This window comes from Dromaius novaehollandiae, chromosome 8 (genome assembly GCF_036370855.1).
Source record: "Dromaius novaehollandiae isolate bDroNov1 chromosome 8, bDroNov1.hap1, whole genome shotgun sequence".
Classification (NCBI taxonomy): domain Eukaryota; kingdom Metazoa; phylum Chordata; class Aves; order Casuariiformes; family Dromaiidae; genus Dromaius; species Dromaius novaehollandiae.
Genome location: NC_088105.1, coordinates 11,742,766 through 11,767,346, shown reverse-complemented (window position 1 = coordinate 11,767,346; position 24,581 = coordinate 11,742,766). Strand labels below are relative to the sequence as shown.

General features: G+C 46.6%; 1 long non-coding RNA gene across 1 annotated transcript in view; it reads right to left on the bottom strand.

Moving 5' to 3' along the window:
• The window catches only part of LOC112997352 (uncharacterized), a 44,461-nt gene extending 20,944 nt beyond the window's left edge, over positions 1–23,517 (bottom strand). Inside the window, exons 1-3 of the long non-coding RNA XR_003262681.2 lie at positions 23,033–23,517; positions 22,886–22,937; positions 11,863–11,970 (exon numbers count right to left, since the gene is read on the bottom strand). This is a non-coding gene — a long non-coding RNA (uncharacterized LOC112997352). The remainder of the gene's footprint in view (positions 1–11,862; positions 11,971–22,885; positions 22,938–23,032) is intronic.
• Between the last annotated feature and the right edge of the window lie 1,064 nt (positions 23,518–24,581).

Below are 24,581 nucleotides of genomic sequence, written 5' to 3'. Positions count from 1 at the left end.
CAGACTTTCTAAACATTAAAGGATTTTTCTAAATAGGTATGCTATTTTCAGAAAGGAAAATATTATTTTATGGTTGGAATGCCATCAAAAAATTACACGGAAATACCGGTATGTAGAGGGTAATTACAATTCGTTTCTTTTGGGCTCAGCAACACTTAGCAAAAGAATTTCCCCCATTCTCTTCCCGTAGCAAGCAGCACCACGAGGGGAGCCACCAGGCCTAAACAAGGTTACCTGTGGAGAGCATCCGGCTAGACGAAAACCAGAGTGGCGACAGTTTGCCAGGACTTCAAGCTTCAGAACCCCTGGCTGGGTGTTTTTCCTGAGCAACTGCAGAAGAGTCAGGCAATCTTTCTACAGCTAAAGAGCTTAGATTTGGGGGAAGAGGTTTCCAAAAAGACCATTTCAGTCCTATTAAAACAGTTCACTCACTCACTCCTTTTTACCAAGCTCCTTCCAAAAAACTCCAAAATCAGAAATCTGCAAAGAAAAAAAAAAAATACCCCCCCACAAAAAAACAGCATTCCACTTCAACTTAAAAAGAAACATTTCCATTTGCTAATTTTTAATTTCAATTTAAAGCAAATCGTTAGGATTTGAAACAAAATGCTGTATTTGAACTAAAATGTTCTACTTGACAAAAACTTTTTCCCCAAAAGAGACTGTTTCAGGTCAAGCCAAACCACTTTTCGGAACTGCCAGCAAATTTCACGACACAATTCTTTGTGCCGCTGTAATTAGTATGAATGGGCTTCCTTAGTACCATTGTTTCAGTAGCAGCTGTGCTACTTTGATGAATACCCATATTTTTGTACGTCACATGCATTTGCTATGGCCTGTTTATAAAGTTTCGAATCATACACTCGGGGAGCACAGCAGAAATAATATCAAGAGACTGGGGCGATTAATCACAAACCACAAACAAAGAGAAAAGACAGGGATCTTGTCATGGGACACTGGACAAGAACTCAGAAGACCCAGCTTCAATTTTTGGCTTGGCCAAAGACTGAGTTGGGCAAGTGAAAAATTGTTCTTTTGCTGGCAGACAAAAGTATCCAGGGATGAAATAACTTGCCAATTTGTCTATTTAAATTCTAAGATTTTCCTCCAATGACAGTCCTACCTATTCATTTACTGTGGGAGCAGGTAAAAGTGTTTCCCCTAACACACATACACGCTATTTATAAACAGTGAGAAATACAGACTTGGTAACATCAAAATACTTTATAAATCACTACTGACTCCTTCACATTGAAGGCTCTTCACATTGAAATGTTTTCATTCTGAAAAATCAAAATGTAGCAATATTTCTCTGAGATAGCAATTCAGTTTTCCTCATCTTGAAATGACTTTTGCTTCAAATTCAATTAAAATTATATTTCAAAACAGGCATTTCAGTGATAGCACTTATTACTAAATATCAGCAAAAATATCAGCACTGTTCTAACAAAAATCTATTGCTTTTGATTCAATTGGGAACTTCCGGACATTTGTTTTTGTTCTGAATCTGAACAAATTTGTAGGATTCAGACTTGCCAAGGAGCCAAGCTGAGCAGAACACGGTCAGCTTTACGAAAGTGGGAGCTGTAAAGAAGGAGAACAATAAGTAAGTAATGCAAGTAAAAAACTGAAGCCAGTAGGGTTTAGTCTGGGAGGTGGGAAGGAGTCTCAGGCTTTTGAGGATGAGAGGAGTCGCAACATGACTGAACACATCTTTCTCCGGAAACCCAGGATCTGCAGGTAACTCACTTAACATTAGGAAAGATTGAAAAACCTTAAAAGCAGCCAGCGCACAATTTTTAAGACATGCTTAAGAGAAGATAATATGAGACATCTGCTATATTGTCTTGCCTCTTTCTAGTGGACAAAAGCACTTAGTAAAATAAATAGCAAGTTATCAGTTTAGTATTTTGCTTTCTGCAAGAACTCCAGCCAACCCAGTGGCATTCACATGTGCTCACGTACACAGAGCAGCCCTCCTTCTGCTGGGGAAGTAGAGGTAGGCTTTTATTTGCTGCGTCTCAGTCCTCATCATCTTCCAAACACATTGAATAATTTGGATTATAACAGTGGAAGAAATGGAAAAGAAGCCTAAAAGCCAGGGCATCAGCTGCAGATCTTGAGTGGGCAGGGCCATGGAAAGGGCTGAGCACAGACAGGGAGGTGCCTGTACAAGATCACCTCAGAGCATTGTCTTTCAGAAGCACTAAATATGTTAACAAAATCCTTAAACAAAATACACAGACACCTACAGCCACAGGCAGGCTTGCAATGGGGAGCCAACTCCACAGCAGGGTCTGGCCTGACTCCTCACTGTGTGAGTGACCATCAGGAGCCCAGCAGGACGCAGGGCCCTCTACCCCCCGGCTCCACACGTTACTGCATCCTGCAGACGCAGCCGAGACCAGCGCAGCCGCAGTCCCTCCAGACTGCATGTGTGCTCACCAGGGACAGACCTGGCATCCCGCTGGGAAGCAGCAAAGCAAAACCTTTTTGCAGTAAACGTGGTTCATGGAGGCGCTGACAGCATAGCCAGCATGAGCACCTGCAAATATCTGATGATAACAGGAATAGGGTTCATGCACAATGGGGCTGAGATCGGGGAGCTGGCACCAGCTGAGGTGCAGCAAGGCAGAAAGACCAGAGCAAACGCTTTCTCCACGTCCCAGCCCATGTAGAAAGCAGCCACTCCTTATTCAGCACAATCCTTGGGATCATGCAGATCTCATGTGTTTCTTCATGAGCCCCAGGCAGTGCAAACGAATGGTGCAGGAGGTCAGGGCCACCACCTGGGAAAGGGGATGGCCTCCACTGAACAAGATGCACTGGCTGGTACCCCAGTGCTTGGCAAATAGCTCTTCACAAACCCTCTCCCAGTGCAGAGAGCTGGGATGATGGCGGGAGGCGACAACTTTAACAGATGAGGGGCCAATAAAAATAAAAGAAGCCACACAGAGCGCACGGCTGTGCAGCTAACATTTCATTTCCAAGCAGGATGTTTTTTCAGAGGGCCCCATTAATTTTTCCAAGGTCCATGGGACTCACTGTCTCCCATCTGTCTGGCAGAGAAAGAATATAGTGCCCTGCCTTAAACACTTGGAGACCTCAGGTCCCCTCTATGCTCCCTGCTCAACCTGCTGGTTAAGTCACTAACCCCCTGCAATATGGACACATTAATAATCAGTGCTATGAAGGGAGTTCAAGGCTGATTCATAATTCACCTGCCCCAAAAAGACACTCCGTTTCTTAGGCCTGAGGCCATAACTTTAAAATGTAGAACCAATCAAAAAAAAAAAAAAAAAAAAAAAAAGAACAGTAAAAGGCGGTGAAATTTGCACAGTCCAAAATTATTCCCATTTCACAAGGTTCATGTAAAAAGTTACTGTAAATAGTTCTTGCAATTCACACACAAAACAACATTTCCAGAAGTATTAATGAACCATTTTTTAAAGCCCCTCCTCAAAGTTATTCCTGGCAGAAAAGGGAAAAAGATGCAAGCTGTGGAGTCTGTGACTGCATAAGGGAAAAAGCTGTCGGATCCCATCTGTCGATGAGAAAGATAAACGATTGCATGCATCTTTCCTCGGCATTAGCTCTTAGCCCCGAGTTTGAGGAAAAGGAGCACTCCCAGCTCCCACCTTTTGGTGGAGGAGGCAGGAACGACAGCAACCAGGAGTTTAATATCTGTGTAGGTCATCTAACCCACAATGCCGCTGCCAATACTTTGGGATCTAATACAGACTCAGAATTAGGTGCAAAATGAGCTGATGGGAAGGAAAATGGCTATTTTGCATGACAACAAGGACTGCTGAGACGTTCCCCTCCACTGAACATCACAAGGTGGTGAGAGGTGCCTTCCTAGTGGACCTCCACCGGCCGCACTGGGGCCAGAGCCAGGCTCTCAGCAAGATCCTCCCATGCCACCATTGAGCGAGACGGGACTGGTGAGAGCTGCCTGGATGCAGGGTATGGAGGAGAGGGTCAAACACCACATCCTTCCAGGGCGAGCCAAGCTTACTGGTGTCCTCAAACGAGGTTTGGTGAGGGAAGCAATAGGGAGAGACGCTACTCACAGGGATGAGAGTGCAGAGCTACAGTAACATCAATCAGCCTAACCTATACGTTACTCATGTTCTGGGGGAAATCCAGCTTGGACGGGCATTCCCTCCTTCTCCTAAGGAAATGTTCATTCTTTCCTGCAGATCTTTACTAACCTCCTTGTTTGTCACTGCTTCAAATAGCTTTTCATTCCCTTCCTTCCATAGCCCTTTCTCAAGACTTTTTTCACATTTGCAAGACGTGGTGCTATTTTGATATTTGCTGCCTCCAGAACATCCCTTCGAGAAGCAAACACCCTGAGCAGCACTTATGCTGCCCCTGCTCCTGTTTGTAATTGTCATGCTGAAAACCATGGGATTTCCTCAAGGATGAAAGAAATACTGCCAAAACCACTCTGAACTCTTGCCTTTTGCTGGGAGCAAGCAACAAGAATATGAGGCAAGCCCTACCGTAGTAACCAACCATTGCAGATCCTCCCCCTTCACAGAACCTTCCAAGGGACATTCACAGCTATCAGAGAAAGAGAGACTTGAGGCTAGAGAGCAGTACAGACAAGTATGGTTTTGGGCAACACAGGTTAGTACCTCAACATATGCAGGACCGGCATTTGATGTAACAGGATTAAGAGCTTTAAAATTTCAGCATTCCTCCAAGTCCGTGTCACTGAAAAAGAACTAAGCTCAAGACCAGCAGAGACCTAAAGATCAAAGTGGTGCCAAGAAAAAGAGCTAAACAAAGCTCAGGATTTCCCCAGTTAAAGACCCAGTCTTCTAAAGATAGCATTAAGTTTAAAAAAAAAAAAAATTGAAATCCACCTTAGATGTCCCCCCCTCCCCTTATCTTAAGCAAGCTTTTCCCGGGACAAATACCATTTTACTTCAGCATCCAGCTAAAATCAGTCCAGCTTTCCATGGTCAGAAAAACAGACGTTAACCTAAATCTCTAAGGTGCTGAGAAATAAGTGGTCCACAGCTGGGTTTTGGTTTTCCTTTGGAAGGCTTTTTTTGGACATATGAGGGAAATCGGATAAATCTGCAAGCAGTTTGGATCTTGTTATGCATAACATCCCTAATGTTTTGTGGCCTACTTCCATCCTGGAGCTCTCAATGTCATGGCAATGGCAAAGTGGGACTGTGTGTTCAAACAAGAGGTGGACAAAGCCTGCATCAACTTAATTTCCACGTGCTCATAGGCAGTTAACGATGAATCCCTGGACAGTTGAGCAGCCACAATTCCCATCCTGTTCTGCCAACACCACTTCAGTCAGGCTTATGGTGCCATCCAAGTAGTACAGGGATCATGTTAGTGCTCCTGGAGTCTCCGGGAACTCCCAAAAGCCAGGAGACATCTTCTGATGGGATTTGTCCATAACTGTAGCCACAATCCTCTGACTTGAGAGCCAGCAGCCTTCAGACAATAGCTGCTGTCATTGCTTACACTGCCTCATCTATATGTGAGTAACATGACAGATTTTTAAGCAGCTCCCAACTGAAATACTGCTTGGGACTGAGGGAATCTCTCTCACAAAGCTTTCTTGTATCTCCCTGCATCAAAGCTGTGCCTTCCCAAATATTTGAGTCAAAGCATGCATATTCAGGGTTGCAAAAGGACACAAAGGTCCCCAAGTCATGGCCTTGTTGGGAACTGAGAGTTAAGTTAAACCAACCATCCCTTCTCCCTCTCCTTTGCTTTTGCAGCAGTGACATAAATGCACCTTGTAAAAGAAGCAGAGAATCTTGTTGTCTAATCTTCCTGGCCACTCAGCACTAGGTTTCTGAAAATCTTTTTGCACATTAAAGACCTCTGTTTTGAAGGTTACTTAGCAAAATTCCTCTTTAAATGGGTTTGAATGCTATGGAATTGAAAAGGAAGTGCTTGTTCCCTGTATTGCAAAGGCCCATTACTGGTTTCTAGAGAGCCAGTCCAGAACCAGTTCAGCCCAATCCCAGTTCAGATGATGGCACGGAAGAACTTCTGCAATTCTGAACTCAGCAATTAGCTCCTAAGCCCAAGGAGAGTTTGTCATGATCCCGTCGCAGGCAAACAATAACATAGAAATACAGCTTCGAGGGGTAGAAGATTTATCAAGCTGACCACAGATGTCTCCCTCATTTTTTCTTTAATAAATTCAGCCTAGCTCTTGGCTATGTTCAGTATCTTGTCATTGTTTTCATCCCCTTTCAGGAATGCCTCCCACCTGCAGATTTCGGGCCCTTTGCAAACCTGGAGCCATTTATTTTCCCAGCATTTCTCCATAACAGAAACCAGTCTTGTTCTCCCATCAAGGCGGGGGTGGGGGGAACAGAGACACAGCAAAGTGAGTTGTCTGGCCCAAGTTTGCAGAGGGGAGGGGGACATGAATACATGCTCAGTTGGGCTGGGCTGATTTGTACTGGCTATTTCCTCATCTGCACGATGAGCATCAGGGGGCTTTTGCTCCCTCTTATGAATAAGCTGTTTAGGAATTACTCGGATGCTCTTTACCATCAGATTTTAATCACCAGGAGTGCCTTCCTTGCGGGACTCCATGGGGCTCTTTAGGCAGTAAGCCAAGTTCCTGAGAGCCAGGCCTCATCTAAATACACACACCGATTATTCTTAATAACGGCAGGCAGACACCAGCTCGGCTCCAATCTTATCTCCAGCTCCTATTGTTTGCATGGCCCAGAGGAGCATAGCGTTTCTATCAGTATTTCCACGTCCCAGAGGTCCTCCAAAGAGGGCAACAGCAAGCTCCAGGCTTGAGTTCTTCCTGCAGACCTTGAAGAAACTCCTGAGAACAGCAATGTCCAGAGACGCACGGGCCTTGCTGGGTCATCCTCCGACGTCTAATCGGGAAGGCCCGCTCAGGCAGCTGGCTTGCAGGAGCACAAGCCATCAGCAACAGGAGGCTGCTGGCAGACGCCGTTGCCTGTGCTAATTTCATGCCCGTCCTCTTCATTCCCCACAAAATTCCATGCAGGCCTTCCACTTTGGCTGACATTCAAAACTGTCACCTCTTCGCACACATTAACTTCGAGGCCTCTGTCATCCCTCACATTAAAATGCTATCACAGGGAGTCAGCACAGCTTGACTCAGCCAGCTAAGGGGCTGGCTCTGGCCGCACTGCAGGGACAGCTGACTCACGCTTGACATCCATGGTCAATTTGACAGTGATGGACACGCTACTTAGGAGTCATTTGCTGATCTCATTTCCCCAGGTGGGAGGTCATGCCACGGAGCCGCCTTCCCTGGGGAGAAATGGCAACTCTCTCCAGCCTCTCCGGCTCTTCAGGAGTGGCGATGTGCACGGACAGGCTTCCCTCGTCTGCTCGCTGAGCAGGAGATAATCTACAGAGTCCACTGGAAACCTGAATGCAGCTGTCTAATCCTCTGCTTGGGGTGGTGGCTTTGTTCACAGACAAGCATCTTGCCCCAGAAATTCGCGTCCATGTCTAGGGACTGTCCCCATGTTCCTGCCTGAGCGTGTGCTCCTAGATTACTCCTTCCCTTCCATTTCCTTCTTGGTCAGGACACAGAAGTGGTTTCTCAGCCTTCTCAACCACTGCCTGCATTTTCTGAGCTCACTTGCTCTTGTTAGTTTTGCTGTCAAAGACCACAGCAGCTTGCTTTCTAATGAAGACCCACCTTTGCTCCCACGCAGGATCTACTCACTGTGCCCTGCCCTTCCTTGTTGCAAGGGAAAGCAGAAGAGTGATGTTCAATAAGCTCTAAATCAGTTTTTAAAGGACACATGCATCCTCCTATTACCAGGCTATGCCTCAGTTTGGAGATGCAGGCCCTGTCATCATCACTGCACATACGTCAGGGCAGGCAGTGATAAAAGAGGTGATGGCCAACATCCCTTGAGTCCCAGGTGAGCAAAGCTCCAGGAAGGAGAAGGCTTGTAAGCTTTCATCTTCCATCATGAGACCCAGGAACCACCATAGGTGTATCCACCCCTGCAACAGGTTAGCATGGTATATGTTGACTTAAGAGCATTAGTTCCTTCAGATCCCACAGACCTCATATGCACACACAGTGGGCGACTAATCCAGAAGATGCTTAACCCGAGCTAAAATCACACTCCTCCATTTGACTGAAAGTCCCTCAGGGGATGCATCTGCAGATGCCCAAGCTATTATTCCTGCAGCTCTGTGCCCAATAAGCAGGAGACAGTAATAGATTCCTGTACCTCTGCAGGCTTCTCCGAAAATGAAGCCCACCTGCAGCTCAGAGGGTGCCAGCTCTAAACCAGCTTGGTTATTCTGGTGAGAAAGTTCTGTTTAAACCAGGCTAAGCTAAGCTAAACTGAAATAAATGGAGAACAAGTTAAAGCTACATTGAAAACACAAGCTTCCTTTAATGAGATGAAGCCACAAGCCACCAGAGCTATGGTCCTCTGCATCTTTATACCAGAGCATAGGGCAAAGCCTATCTTTTTTATATTGTTTTTAAGTGCATGGAGCAGTTTAGAGTCTAATCACCAAAAAATTCCCTTCCACTTCTTATTGTCCTAGCACAGTGTCATTGGTAACACACTCAAATCCCAGGGCTGTAAAAGATAATTACTGCAGGGGAACTCAGCCAGCTACCACCGGGAACCTCTTCCCAGCCCTTCCCAGTTCTGGGAAGCCTGAGCTGAGCCCTGTCCTAAAAACCCTGTAAAACAGATGTCTTCTACAGCGTGCCCAGAAGGCCTTCCCGCAAATTAGGCTCTTTTGGATCAGACAAAGGGAGCAAATTCCAGCATTTTCCAGCCCTTGCAGTGAACACTGCTCCTCTGAGAGCAAGGTGCAGTCCAGCTTGGAGAGTGCCTCTCCCCACAGCTGTGGTTGCCTGGCTCTGGGACAGTGGCATGCTTCATTTCTGTCACTGATACCACCTGTCTCAGATGAACAAGGAGACTGAAAGTTTCATTCCTTCCAGAAACACCCACAGCAGAGCTGGGCAAGTCCCCCAAAGACTTTACCTCTCACAGGTGACTGGGCACTAAAGGCCTGGCAACATCCTTACAGAAAATAGCTTGGTCTCTCGCCTCACCTCCGAGCAGCAGGACTACAACACATACACAGTTACCTGTATGGTCCTGGGTGGGCTGAGAGAGACCATCCTGACAGACAAGCTTTGGATCTTACAGCTTCGAAAGCAAAGCTGCAGGCCCTCATCCTGCTACCGCTCTTCCTGCCAACCAGCAAGGGTCTCTGAAGGCCTAGACAGCCCAGCTCTGATCCACCACCCCCATCTCCAACCAAGGTAAGACAAGGACTGCACTCACTTCCCCAGACAGCTGGTTACTTGTTCAGTCCTTTTATGGGGAAGATCATTTTATATAAGGGTCTGGTAGAGTACTCAGTTTGCTGTTCCAGACTCCAGCAGAAAGAACTTGACCTGTGTCCTTAGACCCTCCTTAGTCATCAGGCTGAGCCATTTCTCCCCTCCTCCCACCACCCTCCTCTTTTATGGAGTAGCAGCAGCAGCAGAGCATGGGGTGAGAAGTCAAGGGAAGGACAACTTGACTGATGGAGCTCAGGTTGCGGGGTCAGCGCAAGGCGTCGTGATCTGGGCTCAGACAGAGCCATTTCCTCTGTGATTTTATCCGCTGCGATTTTTATCTTTCGTCTGTTCACACGTCATGCCACCTGGACATAATACAGAGCAAGCTGAGAGCTCGGCTCCAGACTTAACCCGTTCCCTGCCTCCTGGGAGAGTGGGAGGCCACAGGCACAGAACAATTCTGCACTTGTGGGTTTGCCTGGCAACAAGGGGCTTTTCTTTATAGGCCCTGCAAGCAGCATAACAAGTTTCCCTTTTTATTGCCTTGAACATCTGTAAGTGGCAGGTTTATCCTTTTCTGCTGACCCCTTGGCCTATGTTACAGATTCCACATTCTTGACAACATTCATTAGATGTGATTTTTGGTATTTGTTTTAGAAGAGACATTCTGGTTTCAGTTCCCACCTGGGTTGCACTCTGCGCACACAATCCTAGAAGCTTACAGCAAGGGCTCCTTCAGGTGATAGTGCAGATGTAAAAGGCAGGCAGAAGCAATTTCCTCTCACTAAACAAAAGGTATTCAGCCTTAGCAGCTGGTTATATAGGCCCATCATAATGAAGACCAGAGCCTTCTGCTCCACCAAGCCCAAACCAAGACCGCAGGTGGAACTGGCTGGCATTTGACATGAGTGCAGGCGTTAGGAACCAAATTATATTACACTATACCAAGGGTAAAGAACATTTTGGATTTCTACAGGGAAATTGGCAACAACATGCCTACCAGGGTCTCACCTTCACATCTAAAACTGTTTAAAGGCAGCTGAATACTATCACCCCTACCTACTCTGTAGGAGAGGACCAGCACAAAGGGAGGAAGGAGAAGGAAGGGATACCAAAGCTAGGACCTGCCCCAAATGCCATTTCCCCAGCCATAGTATGTGATACCTTACTAACCATTTCATCACCCGACATCCTCTTGTATCCATAGATCAGGCGAGAGTCCAAATGTACTCACGCGACATCCATTGACCCTCCTTTCAGGTCCATACAGAACCAAATCCTATGGTCCAAACAGGATGCAGCTTCTTCGGGAACCACATGGGAGACCCAGTCAGTACAACAAGGTGGAGGGGTGTGCAGGAAGCATGACAACTCCCATTACACGTACCATCAACTCTCCCCCAGACAAGACCCACCTTTCAGCCACTCAACATTTCCTGGCTGCCTCCAAGGAGCAGAGCACTGGCTTCCGCATCCTTCTCATTCCACTGTGATAAATTGCAATTGGGTGGGACAAAAATAGAAACTGCTTTGAGAATGGAATATTTTAAGATGTTTTTTAGGTTTTTCTTTTTTTAAGTTTCCTTATTTGTTTCCTTTCTTGCTCCTGGTGTGATAACAGGAGTTATTGAGACAGGAGGCTTGGGGTTATTTTTGTTTTAATTTGTGGCTTCTTGAAAACCAAAGACTTCACTTTCTGAACTCAGCAAAATAATAATCTGGACAAAACAGTACATTCACAAATAAAATCCTTTTAGGTTTCACGTGTGGCTCCCAGCAAAACAGTCTGTGGGTTGCAAGGTGCATTTTTTTAATGGCCCTTTTAACCTAAATCAAAGCATCTTAGGAGGAGCTATAACAAGTAACAGCTTTGGTTCTGTCTCAGTAGGACTATGGTAGAGGGCAGGAATGACTTGGTTTTTCAATAAACCATAGGCTCAGTGAACACACATGAATGAATTTGAAAAGGTTAAACAATTCCCATGCAGCAAGTCAACTCTCTTTTTGGCATTAAGAGACTCCTTTATTTAGGGAAGTCCCTAAATCAAGGGCTGCCAAAAGACAGGTGTATATAGCGGGAGGGTTCTTTCTATAAATGCCCTGCTCTCATACGCTCCCAAAGCATCTGCTCTTGGCCACTGTCTGGAAGAGTCTACTGTGTTAGACTGATCCAGCCAGTTTGGCAGGTCCTATTTCTCTCACAGGCATGGAGAACCAGGCATAAGTCTGGCTTCAAGAGAAATGGGCCCACTTAGTGTGTATCAGTGTTTGCTCTGAGACATGGTGCATCAGGAGCTTGGGACAGGGACAGTCCCTCTGCCCTGAGTGGGCACAACACAGCATAGAGAGATGCTGAGTCACAAAAAAACCCCACAAGCTCTAAATATGTGACAGTATACATAACCTAAAGTAGTATAAGAGCTGTAGCCCCAAGCTTAAGCCTATACCAACATTGTACAGACTACAATTTGCCAGAGAAGGAAAAAATACCTGTTTCTCTCTTGGACACATGACTGAATGCACAAAGCGGTTCAGCTTTCACTTACCTACACAGTCTTCAGTCTTCTGCCATCTTCAGAAACTTCCCGTTGTCAACTCCCTTTTTCAACTGTTTGCATCAGTACCCCACACTGGATTTATCCTTGTAGCATGCCCTAGGAGACAGAAATGTTCCTGCCATTCTGCACTAGCAAAGGCAGAGACACATGGCATCACTTGTAGCATGGTCAAACACCTACATTCAAAATTCAGGTCCCCAAATATGCTTCTCTCTACACACACACGTACACGCACACAAACCAACTTGAAAAAAGACAAACGGACCATGAGAACAATCAAGTGCACCTTCTCCTCCTGTACTGGGGACACAGACACTCCCATTCCAACATTTCTTTCCAACACGACCCCTTTGCATTTTGCTTTTAAACAACCCTCCTCTGAAAGCCCTGAGCTTCTAAGACATCCACAGAAACTACAACTTCAGGATCCAGATTTTCATGGGAAGTGTTGTGCCATAGTACCAAGCAGGAGGTAGCAAACACTGCTGTGTCTGTACATGGCCAGCACCCCACAGAGAACAAGCGGCAAAGCCAACCCTGAACCCAGCTCTGTTCCACCCCTGAAGCATCAGACTATCGTTCTTCCTAGCAAGCTGTCAAGGGATCCCTCCGGTAACATAAATTTGGGGGTGCCCTTGCTCCGTGGTCAGCTCCAGTCAAAGACATCTTATCACCGTCCGTTTCCCCATGCGGCACAAATTCATGTCCCTATCATTAAAGAGACACATGGTTTATTTACTCATTACCATATCCAGCTGTTGGCTTTCCTTCTCCCCATATTTCAGGGTAAGTAGTGATTTGACATAAATAATACCCCATTCAGCTACGGCCTGAAAGATATTGTAAATATAAAAAAGTCTTCAGCTCCAATAGCTCTTTTCAAGTGCTCCGTCCAAACCCTACTTAGTATGGGAGTGGGGGGAGGTTGGGGAAGAGAAAACCCAACACCATTACTTAAATAGCCCCATTAAAAATGAGCACAGAGTGAAATACGGCTTTATTAAATAGATGACATTACATCAGGAATGATGAATCATAATGTTTCTTTTCGGGATTACAATGGTATACGACCTCTTCAACTGTAATCATTTGCCTCCTATTCCGAGCCGCCATCAGGTGTGCTGGTCTCTCTCCTCGTCACATTAACGCCAGCAGCTGGGGACCCACGGGCATCTATTCCCAGCAGGCACTAGCTAACTGCTGCGGCTTGCTGTGGTGGGGAAGGAAAGGGAAGGGGTTGCTCTCTCCCTGGGAAATCTGGAGGGGGCCCTGCTCCTTTTATTCCCAGACTTAGATGGGCAGGGGAGAGCTTGATGCCTCCTAGGCTGAGCAGGGGAGTTACTTCAGGTTTTCAGGCAGGATCATGTCTAGAGTTTCAGACTTGCCCTCCTCTTGAAGCAGAACTCACACACCCTGGCTCCCTCCACAACCATTGACTCACCTGTCTGGCTCTGCACTCCCCTCAGTGCAACAGGCCAGACATCCAGCCCCCCACTCAGCCTCCATGGCACCCAGGCTCTGCATCTCAGGGGACACCAGCTTCAGACGGCTTCTCCTGAAGTTGCACTGGGGCAAAGGGACAGAAACATAAACACACACAGAGCTCCAAAGCTTCATGAGGAGAGAGGAATCTGTGGTGGGATTATGGGATTGCATGTCTCAGGGCCGTTCCTTTCCATGTTCAATTTCTTTACATCACAAGGTCTACTTTGGGACATATAGGTGGGATTTCAAGAATGATAGTAGTATGGGAGGTCACGGTGTGCAAGACTGGGACCACGTGGGGTACAGCAAGAGGCTGTCAGATAAAAGACTCCAGACAGCAACAAGACAAACCTCTCTAGTACACACATAGCTCTGCTGGCTTACCCACAAGAGCAGATCTCCATTCCCAAAATGCAACATATCAATTGAGCTGTTTCTTGGTTCTGCCCTTTGCAGAGCTCTTTCTAAAATCCTTCAGTACACCCCCATCTCTCTCTCTGTGTTTAAATCCACATTGTCTCCAAGGCAGGTCACACACATGTATCAGAAGGCAATGACCACAGTGCTTTTTCTCTGCAAGAAAAGATTCAGGCCATCTTTGAAGGTGATGGAAGAAGTGCCCAGACTCATGCTGAAACCACCTGCTGTCTCAGGTGTTTGCACCTGTGTGCAGGCGCATACCAGGCAGAGCGAAGGATGGGAATTTGAAGCAAACCATTTTGTGGGTGGCTCAGGCCACCCCTTGATGACACAGCCCTCAGCAGAGAAATGCCTGATCAGCTGAAAATGTTCTCCATGTTTCCGCTCCCTGCTGATCAACCAAGTTTTGCAGAAGTTAAAAATCTGCATTTTTCCACCTCAAGATGGAGTCAATTCCCAACATCAGCCCATGTGGGATCAAGACAAAGTAACAACTGCCATGAAAACAAACATTAAGCAGCAAAACAACAGCTCTCTTTTGAGATCTTATATGCTACCTCCAGGCTGACATTTGCCTCTGGATGACGTAATACAAGTTAAATGGCAGAGCCACCACCCCTCACTCCAGGAGGCATGGCAGCCCCAAATGTACAACATCTACCAGCTCCTGGCTAGTCTGATGGGAAACCAGGGGAGGAAAGGAATAACTGAAGAAAAACAAATGGGAATGAAAGGGCAAGCATGAAACAGTAACAGCGAAGTCCCTCTGAAGGCAGACTGCCCCCACAGTATTAGTCCATGCACCGAGGCACCTTTAGAAGGCCTAGGTCAGAGCTTATCTCTCTGCTCCATTGGAGAACATTTGAATCAGTGCAGTTTAGTCACCAATCAGACACGGTGGATCTGACCTGCCCAGCTCCAGGTTCCCAGGTTCCCACAGGCCAGCAGGCATTGCCATGGCCTACAGTCACCATGGGAAACATTTCCCACATTTTCTACCTCTCATCCTTCTCTCAAGGTTTGCCTACTGCCTATAAATAACTGCGAGAGCGTGACATCCAAACACCCAGATAAAGCGGTGCTGTGCCACAGCCCTGCATAAGCCAACGGCTTCTATTTTTACATGTTTGGTGAGAACCACGTGTCAGCTATCGGCAACACAAAAAAAAAAGCCCGGCACTCGGATCCCCACTCCCCCTCCACCTTCTGCTCAGGCAGACCTCAGACAAGCGCCCAGCGGCCCCATCTGCTCGTCACCTGCTAGCATTTGGGTAGCAGATACGTCAAACTCTCAGCTCACGTTTTCACACGTAGGAGTTTGCTGTCTGAGTGATGAGACTGTCTGTGCTCCCATTGTGCTTCGCCATCCAGAAGGCTTTTCAGAGCCTTTACAAAATACTGCATGCCAGTAGCTCTTATGTAAGTAATCAGCCTCCTTGCCCCCATTTTACAGACTGGGAAACTGAGACACAGAAAGAGGGCAAAAAGCAAAGAGAGACCTGCTGGGTCCCCTGCTCTAGTCCTCTGTCCCCCAGGATCTTCCTCCTCCCTCTGAGATGTTCTTTTTCTCTATTCCTCTCCAAAATTTTGGCTGCTTCTGCATTAGGACAGAAAGCCTCTTTTATTTTTTATTTTTTTTAAAAAAAGCTACAGCAATAGAAATCTGTCAAGAGAAGTTGAGCTCTGACCTTGGCCCACGCTGATGGAGAGATCTAGGGTCTCTTAGTAGTCCTGGTCACACCATGGGAGGTCAGTGGCCCAGACACCTTACTGGCCTTAGCAGTTGCCCTTCACCCTGAACAGCAGATCTCTGAACACCAGCACAGATCAGACAACTCAACTCAGGGCGATTCCTTAAGTCTCACGGAACCCAGTTTGACCTCTCATCCCCACTGCAAAGTCCTACAAGAACCAAGGGCATGTCCCTAGAGTCACTAACATCACAAGTGGTTGAGCAGCCAAGGTCTCAGGTGTGATTCCTTCTCCAGCTGGACAGAAGCAGCTACTGAGACCTGTGATTAAGCACATAGGAAAAATAGATCCAATAACTAGGAAACTGGTAAACAGACAGCTTAACTTCAGCTTTTACACATCAAAATCAGCAATGACAATCATTTCTCCCTTCACTGCAATTGTTGTAAAAGCATTGACTCTAATCTTAAAGAAAAAAATATATATATCCAACCCAGATTTTGCTCTAATCTAGAAGTGAGTCAGCTCTCAAACCTCAGCTATAAAGAAAGGCACTTGCTAGGAAGGATGTGGGAAAATAGAGGGGTAGATTCACCAGGCTCCTCTTGGGTCATGCTAAAATTACTAGGATTTAAGCTAATGAATAGATTTCCTTTTGTTCCAGCTCAGCTTCTTTCTGTAGCATTACAGCCCTTATCCCAAGCTGGAAGCAAGCACTTTTCAGATAAAACAAAGCCTAGCTTTCCTTTAAATATTACCACCAAGACTTCTTCATAGTAATATTTATAAAACAGCTATTAAGAAGGGAGGGTATAGTAAAACCACATCTGTAAAAGTCAGGCACTCTGGGTATAAAATGCCAACAATTAAATCTGCCTTGCAAGACAAATTTACTTCCCATCCATGTGTGCTTGTTTCAAAGCATCTTTAATGACAAGGCCACATCCTGCTTTGTCCTCAGGACCTCTGTCTCCTCCCGGCTGCACATGCAGAAGGAATTGAGTATGGCTTTCAAAAGGGTCCCTGAGATTTTTTTGCTACAGCTCCTGACACACTGCTCCCTGGTCTCCACTCAGGCCAGTCTGGCACTAGTTGCTGGGGACCATTTGGGTCAGGACATCTCCATTTGGATAGCCCCCACCTCTCTACAGAGCAGAGAGGCTCAACCACACCCTGGTCTGAGCTCTCCAATGCAAAGACGGAGCCAGTCATGGAGGTCACAGCAAGACTAGGAGTGACTAAGACAACAGGACTTGCTCCCTAGCAGGCTCAATTTGGCACTGTCTGTGCTTTTTCTTACAGGGCACAGAAAAGCATCTTTGTGCACACTTTGGCACAGGGCCATTTCCTACCTTCTGGTCCAGAGCTGGCCACAAAGTCCAAGCACATGTTGAGCCGCCTTCTTCCTCGTGGTGCTTTCTGTGCCCTGCGTTGCAGAGGCATTAGCAACCCTCATTCTGGGAGGGGAGGAGAAAGAGCTGCAGTTCAGCAGGAACTATGGTTAGTGACACATACATCGGGCACAAGAGACAGAGCAGACAGCCACATGGCAGAGAGATTTGTAGACCATGACCCCAGGGAGCACTCCAGAAGGTTCTCCCTCTGCCAGGGGAGGAGGGAGCTGTGCACACAGAGTACGGCTCTGTCCTGTGATCATGGTCCCAGCACACGGTACTTTTCACTGTGAGGGATACGCCTGGGATGAGACGTTGGCTAGCCAGGCATGAATGTTCAAGGGAGCCCTACAGAGCACGGCAAAACCTGCAGCGATGTACGGTGGTATCAGAAAGAGTGTCTGCCATCTCAGGGAGACCCAGGGAGACAATGGAAGACATAAGAGATCTGGCAACTCTCTTCCCACAGTGTCCCAGGGGGCTACAAATTCGAGGCCTCAAAACTGGAGGGAGGGGTAACCCAGTCCCTTCATGCCTAGCCCTAAAAGCCACAGCTTGAATGATACAAACCTGGAGCAGTGGTGCCATTGCCCCGAAACAAACCCCAAGAAAAGCATTTTGCTCAGTGCAAGGTGCTCTGTGTGATCTCTGAGGGATTCATTTCAGATATGTATGGTTTCCTTTTACCCAACAACTCCAGGGTAAGTGTTTTGTCCTTGGACAGAAAGTCAGAGCTCAGTTGCCTCAGACAAAGGCTGGAATCTCCCACCCTGGCATAGCTTGGTGATTATGTATTTAATTCACACTTAAATAAGTGATAAAAGAGACATTGTAAGGCTCTGGATGATGCAGAAAGAACAGACTTTTGGGTTTGCTGAATAATCTGGGCAGTATCAGAACTGCGTCTTTTGTTTTAACAAAGAAGCTTTTTATTTTAAGCTAAAAGAGCTTTATTTTATGGGGAAAAAAAGGACAAATCTCATACATGGCATGTTCTGCTCCCTTGTCCCAGCACACTGCAACAATGGATAGCTCAGCCCCTAAAGTAGATCTGAACGCTTATGTCTTACCATCTTTTCCCTACATACCCACCATCAGCAGGAACTGATAGCAGGGAAGAAAAGGCAGGCTACCTGGCTACTCTGGTTCACTGTGCTGTATTAGCCTCCCAGGACTTATCAGTAGCCCAGGTGAGAAGCTAACAAGATGGAAAGTTTCCCAAAAGGGTTAATTTGCTGAAACCAAACAACAGAGCAACAACCAGGACACAAAGAAGAGAAAGCACACACCTAGGCAGCCAGCCAGCTAGCTTGCTACCAGGCACTCGAGGTCACTACACAGAGGTGAGACTAACACATAAGACCAAGAGGCCAGGCAGTGATGGGTTACAGGTCATATTTTCAGAAGGCCTGCAGATCCACACACCCGGTGAGACAGGGCCACAGCAGCACCTCAGCCAATATCTGACTAGACACAGAGGAGCTCAGGAACGTGCACAACCAACAAAGTGCCAGCTATCACAGCGACCACCTTGGAGCTAGATTTCTTCCCCCTGTGAGCAGAACCCCAAGGAAGAGACAACTTTGGGCACCAACTCCAAGGCCAGAAGGCCTAGCAGACAGTAAAGGTCACATTGCTGGGACAGAGCCACCCTCAGGCCTCAGCAAGTTGTATAATGGCTGCACAAAAGACAGCTACTAGATAGGCAGCAATAAGCTAGGAATGCTCTGGAAGGATCAAAGGCTGCAGTAGCTGAGTGCTTGGAAATGGAAAAACTTGGTCTGCTTGCAGGTGGCTGGGGTGCTTCCTCTCTTTGTACCACCTACGGGACCAGTTCTCTTTCAGTATGCAGTTCTCCAGTCCAGCAAAACTTCCAAACCCATTTACCAGCATTACATTATTTTGAAAGAAAGTCTCGCTCTACCTTCCAGATGATTAAAGATCTGAAAACTATAGACTGGACACTCTTGTCTTCCAACTCAAAATGCATTAGAACTGGTATTTCCAACCTGAATGAGAAAGAAAGATCAAAATGTCAAGCAAAACCCTTAGAAACACTCTGAAAGTTTTCAGGGCATTATCCAACCCTGCAAGACACTGATTATCCCAAACCAAGGAATATGATTTTACTGCAGCCAACCTCAGTACTCAGCATACTTGGCCTATATCATAACCCCAGCTGTAGAATTCACCCAGCAATGATTATAGAGCTTTAAAAGGGCTGTCACATTGGGAACACATTGAGGAGGGTTATGGAGACCAGCAACCCCAGGACCTGGGAGGGTAAGCTCCTAGATCTACATTTGCTGGGTGGCACTGCTCACAGTGCCAGCTAGAGCATGCGTCTGCCCAGGAGGCAGCATTCCGCTGTTGGGGTATTTTCCCAAAGCTCAGAAGTAGGTGGTGTTTGGAAAGCTCTGACCCACAGACACAAATTTGTTATGGAGCCAACTAGTAAGCTTTCTGTCAAGAGCTGACACATGAGGGGATTTTGCAGAACAGAGTGGAGCCAGCAAGAAAGTCCATTAAGTCTCAGGCTGCACTAACTTTCTGCTGACTGCTTTCAGCTTCTCAACGGTGGGGTAGGGGGAGGGAAAGAAGATTTGTGAGAACAGGAAGAACCACTATATTTATCCAGCCTGACACCCCACATAACACCAGCCAGAGCATTTCAGCTACAACCTCTGCATTGTGCCAAGTGGTGACACTAATAGGGCTGCAGCTGAGCAATTAAAGTAAAGTAAAGACAATGAGATATCAGGTCAAAAAGGTGCACGGACAAGAGACAGAGACCTAATTTTTGTTTGTTTGCTTTTGTGAGGGGAATATTGTCAGATACCCACCATGCTCAGGAAAAACTGTATTTCTAAGTCACCACCAATTAATGCCTCTTCCTTAAGAGACGGGACTCCTCCTGCCTTTTACTGGACCATGTTTTTTACATGGACCAATAAAATGTGCATCAGAGCCTGAAGCGTGCAGGGTCCCCCTGTGCAGAGAGGAGAAATGGCTAAAGCAAGCCCTTTGTCCAGCACAAACTCTCATTTAAAGAGTGCTAACAAGTTGTAAGAAAGAAGAGAACTTACAGCAGCCTCTTTAGGGATGCAGGCATGGGGAAAAACAGAGAAAGAGCCTTTCAATCAGGAGGCTAAGAGCAACTTACTGAGGTCTTGCTTACATGCCTCCCCAGCAGAGTTAGCAACCAGTATGGTGTGGGAAGGGTTGTGCTGGTTTCAGGGCCCTGGGTATAACTGCTCTGAAATCCCTGCACATGGGATTAGACATCTCCATCTCTGCAGGTTCAGGACAGCCTTAGTGCCCACAGCTGGTGAGAGGGCTCTGGGGGAAGCCAGACATCTCTTGTAACACGTCATTACATGGACACATGGCAATGACAAAAGCAAGCAGTAAGAAAGAGAATATCTGCTCTCATTGGGCAGGACTAACATCTCTCCCCCCTGTGCCTGTGACCCACTCTCCTAACAAAGTCCTCCAAAATCACACAGGAAAGTCACAGCAAAAAGCCACCAGCTGAGCCAAAGACAAGGTCAGAAAGGAAAAGCAAGTAAGAACAAGAGCAGCCAGTAAGCACAGATGAAGTGGAAAGCCAGACCTCAAATCTGGCGTATCGTAGCAATCGAGAGGAAGAAAACCAGGGCTTGAGGCTGTGTGTCCAATCACTGCTTTCACTAGATTAAAAATGTAAATTCTCCATGTAATAGCCTGGCTTGGAGATATCAAGAGTAAGAGGCAATTAGGAGTAATGAAGTAGCAATGACAGCATCAACAAGCAAACATCTTTGGGAAAGAAAGGGGTTTGGGTGATAGGTGCAAATCTCCCTTCCTTTTCAAAGAGGGGGGTTGTCTGGTCCTACTCTTGGCATGCTTCTTTGCCAGTCTAATGCTTCCTATCAAACAGTGTCGTATCACATCTGATCTGGGTTAATAGGTTTCCTGGCACACTCGAGGGAGACATTGCTGGGAAAGAGGCATGGGCAATGTGGCCCATGGGCCTCCGAAACCCTTGCAAACACGTGTCTCTAGCACTAGACGTGTGCTTCACAACTGGATCCTCTGGGCACTAATAAAGGTTGAGCACACGCTGTATGCCCTTTCCCCAGTGGGGTGTTAAAAATCTCCCTCCGCCACCCAGCCACATGTTTCCACGCAACTAGCAGGAACTTGATCCCTCTGAGATCATGGCTCATCAGTGCTAGGGAAACCAGTCAAACAGCTTCATAACCACAAATAAATAAACGGGGGGGGGGGGGGGGGGGGAAGGGGGAGAGGTAAATAATTGCCCTGGCACAATGGTCTAAACATCATCGCCTTCAAAAAATCAGGCTAGAAAGAAAATCTGGCATGCCCCAGTCCTTCTTGAGCAATGCAGCAGCACCAGGGCTGAGCTACCTTGGAAATATCTGCAGTCATTCACTACACTGCGCTCTGCAGACACAGCCTGCATTGGAATAAAGTCGCGCAGGCATCCCACATGAACTTCCTGAGAGCCAGGAAGTTTAAATGGAGCAGAAACCCAATATTCAGACAATACCAGCCTACAGAAGAGAAGGAAAATGCTAGGAAACACAGGAAACCTGAAACCAGTGCTGGGGGCGAAACCCCATGGAGACCAGGAAAAAAAAAGGGGAGAAAAAAATCTGAGAAATAAGGGATACAGAAGGATTGGTGAGCAGGAGATAGAGCAATGTGGAGACAACTGGGTTACAGGCAATCTTACATCAGTTTATGAAAATATCCCATTAATCTTCATAGCACAATCTTCATTGCAAAATCTTTCATCAGCCTTGTTATTTGTGCACCTGTCACTGGAGACACTCGGAGTTGTTTTGTCGTCATTTCTCACACTAATTAGAGGGGCTTGGGGTGGTTTATTGGGGTGGGGTGGGGAGGGGGGGCTGTTGTTTTTTAATTGTCCTCAAGCACAGCTCAGCCTAATGGTAACGCTGCCAATTAGGGTCCCACCCTGCACAGGGCTTGCAGGCCTGCTAGGCACATTACAGAGGACTAGAGGGGTTGTTTTAATTAAATACCCCCAGACTAGTAAGGAAATATTTAGAGCAATTTAACAATCTGCTGCAGAGTTGTTAAGCCTCCAATATATCTGCTTAATGTTCATTTGGGTATTTAATAATCTCTCTACCTTATCTAATCCTGTTTAAATTTAAAGAGATGCATCTAAACTGGTGGAGTAGCTAGCACTTATTAACAGCCACTGGTTATTAAAACATATTCGAGGTGTCATCACCAGTGAGCAGTCCCTGCAGCAGGCAGGAGACTTGATGCCTGTGAACATATTTCTTTCTTAAATGGGGCTGACCAGGGAAAAGACCCACTGCTTTCATTGCAAGCTGTCCTGTCATCACACTGGTATCCTAATTTTCCAGCCTGGTTCATCTCCCAGTAAAAGGCAAGCCATGGCCCAGCCATTCATCCAGACCCTTAGAAAGGCATTTATTTGTGTAATTAGATAAAGCTACAGGTTACTTATTTTTAGGGCTCTTTTCCAAGCCTTCAGCTGCTCAGTCTGAAGCATTTTTAAAAAACTGGAGGGTCTTATTTTCTCAGGCTGATGAAAGCATATGTTTTGTTTTGCTCAGCCAGGTCTTTGCAACCTTTCTGTGAGGTCTACAGAGAATCACTCGCCTGCAGATGGCCAACAGGGCCAGGAAGACTATCTGGAAAGGTTTTAGTCTGCATATCCTTAAGTAGTTTGTATGTTTCTAGACTGACTGGCCTGTTCTTGGCAGCCTCCTCTACCTCAGTTAGATACGCTGCAATTTCATGCAGCAATGACCTTTGGTTTGCCTTGGCCTCTTCTCCTCCACTCTCCCCAAAAAAGGTACCACCACCATACTTGGAAGTGCTGCCACTTGAAACAACAATTCTGGCTTGTCTCAAATTGTTGCTGCCACACACACAAGGAGAGGCTGTTACAGAACACACAACTCACAACTGGCACAACTTAAGTGGAAGGAGAGTCAAGCCAACAATTCACCTACCTGATGGGAGTTGTTCAAAGTGTGAAATGGCCTCCAGGTAAAGAGGATTTTCCTATGAGATTAAGGATGAAAATAAAACAGTACATCAGTCTTAAATCCCGTGAAGCTGAACAGCCAAGACTGTTTTACAAGCGTTAATCCACCCACCTTTAAAATGCCTTCACTTCTGAAGCTAGAAGATAGCAGCTGTTTAAGAAAAGAGATGGCAAATCTCCTTCATCCAGTTTAAAACCAGAAGGCACATCTGGGAGAAATCTCCTTACCCGGTTGAACCAGACAAGCTGTTCTCAAGAGCTACTGGCCACAGTGCCTTGAAGGTTTATTGCCAGCATCCTCAACAGGGCTAAGTTCCACATATGTCTTGTTCAAGCAAGAGTATCCCAGGTTTTCACCGTAAAGGGCTGATTTTCATCAGAAGGCCAATGTTCTGTTTTCAAACAGAAATGGACCATTTGGAAAGAATGAGTCCAGAGGTGACACATCCATCCACACGTGTTGCCCAGGAACACAGCCACCCCAGTTGGTCCTCACTGAGCCAAGAACAGCAGCGAGGCAAGACACCACAGCAGCCTGCAAACAGGTCAAAGATTGCTACAAACAGAAAGGGAATGGTTTGTTCAGCCATGTCCACCACAGAGAACACAAACAACAGGCTTAAAATTGAAGCAAGGAAGATTTAGGTCAGATGTCAGGAAGAAAGACAAAAAAACCCACTCTTTTCATGCTTATGTTTTGTTTTATTTTGTTTTTTCCAGAAGCCCTGGAAGGGGTTGAACAACCTCTCTCCCTGAGGGTCTTTAAAAAGAGATTATGCCAGAAACAACTTAGAGTTGATCATGCCTTGGGGCAGGGAGACAGGCTCACTCGACATTGGCAAAGTCCTTTTGAGGCCTCTTCTTCTATGGCCCTATATTATAGCAGGAAAAATGCTGAAAACTACCCCATAAGCACTACCTGCTCCCCTCTTTGGCCTGCTGCGAGGAACTGGTTGTGGTACAGTCAGAGGATCCCATACTCTAGAAGTGAGCTAAAGACAGATCAGTCCATGAAAACAGTCCAGCAGAAGCAGCACACTGGCCTGCAGGGCTCCTTGGTCTTCTGTGGAAAGGGCTAACCCACTTCATATCCCCAGCAGAACCCCCCCAAACCCAAGCCTTCCACCACAAATGAAACCCACAGTCCCACTCCAGATTTGGATGACAGAGATGACCAGAGGGGAGCAAATGGAACAGATATTTTTGTTTGTTTGTTTGTTCTTTGTTCCTTGTCTCTCAGACACTGGTGTCATTTAGGATTTTTTGTGGAGGAGACACATCAGCACAGTGACGGATCCTGTCTGGTCCCATCAGCACCGAGGCATCGTGTCCCCAGAGTAACGCGAGAGGACTGCCGTTCCTGCAGGGAAGGCTGCTCAGCAGGAGGTGTCAGCCTGGGAAACACAACAATTGTTTCTCTCCAATGGGTTCAATGGCACTTGAAAACTTTCAGTGCGGGGGAGAGAGGGAGAAGGCAGGGTTTGAACGCAGAGGTGTGCCAAGGACTTGCACTGAAGGACAGAGAGCAGACTTTATGCCCAGAAGTCATCATGATGCCAGCCACCCTGCATATCAAGGGAAAAGGAGCAAGTATATCCCGAGTGGTCTCTTCCTACTGGACTTGCCCTGTGGGGAAGGAAAGGGCCTCCTCTTTCTGAGCC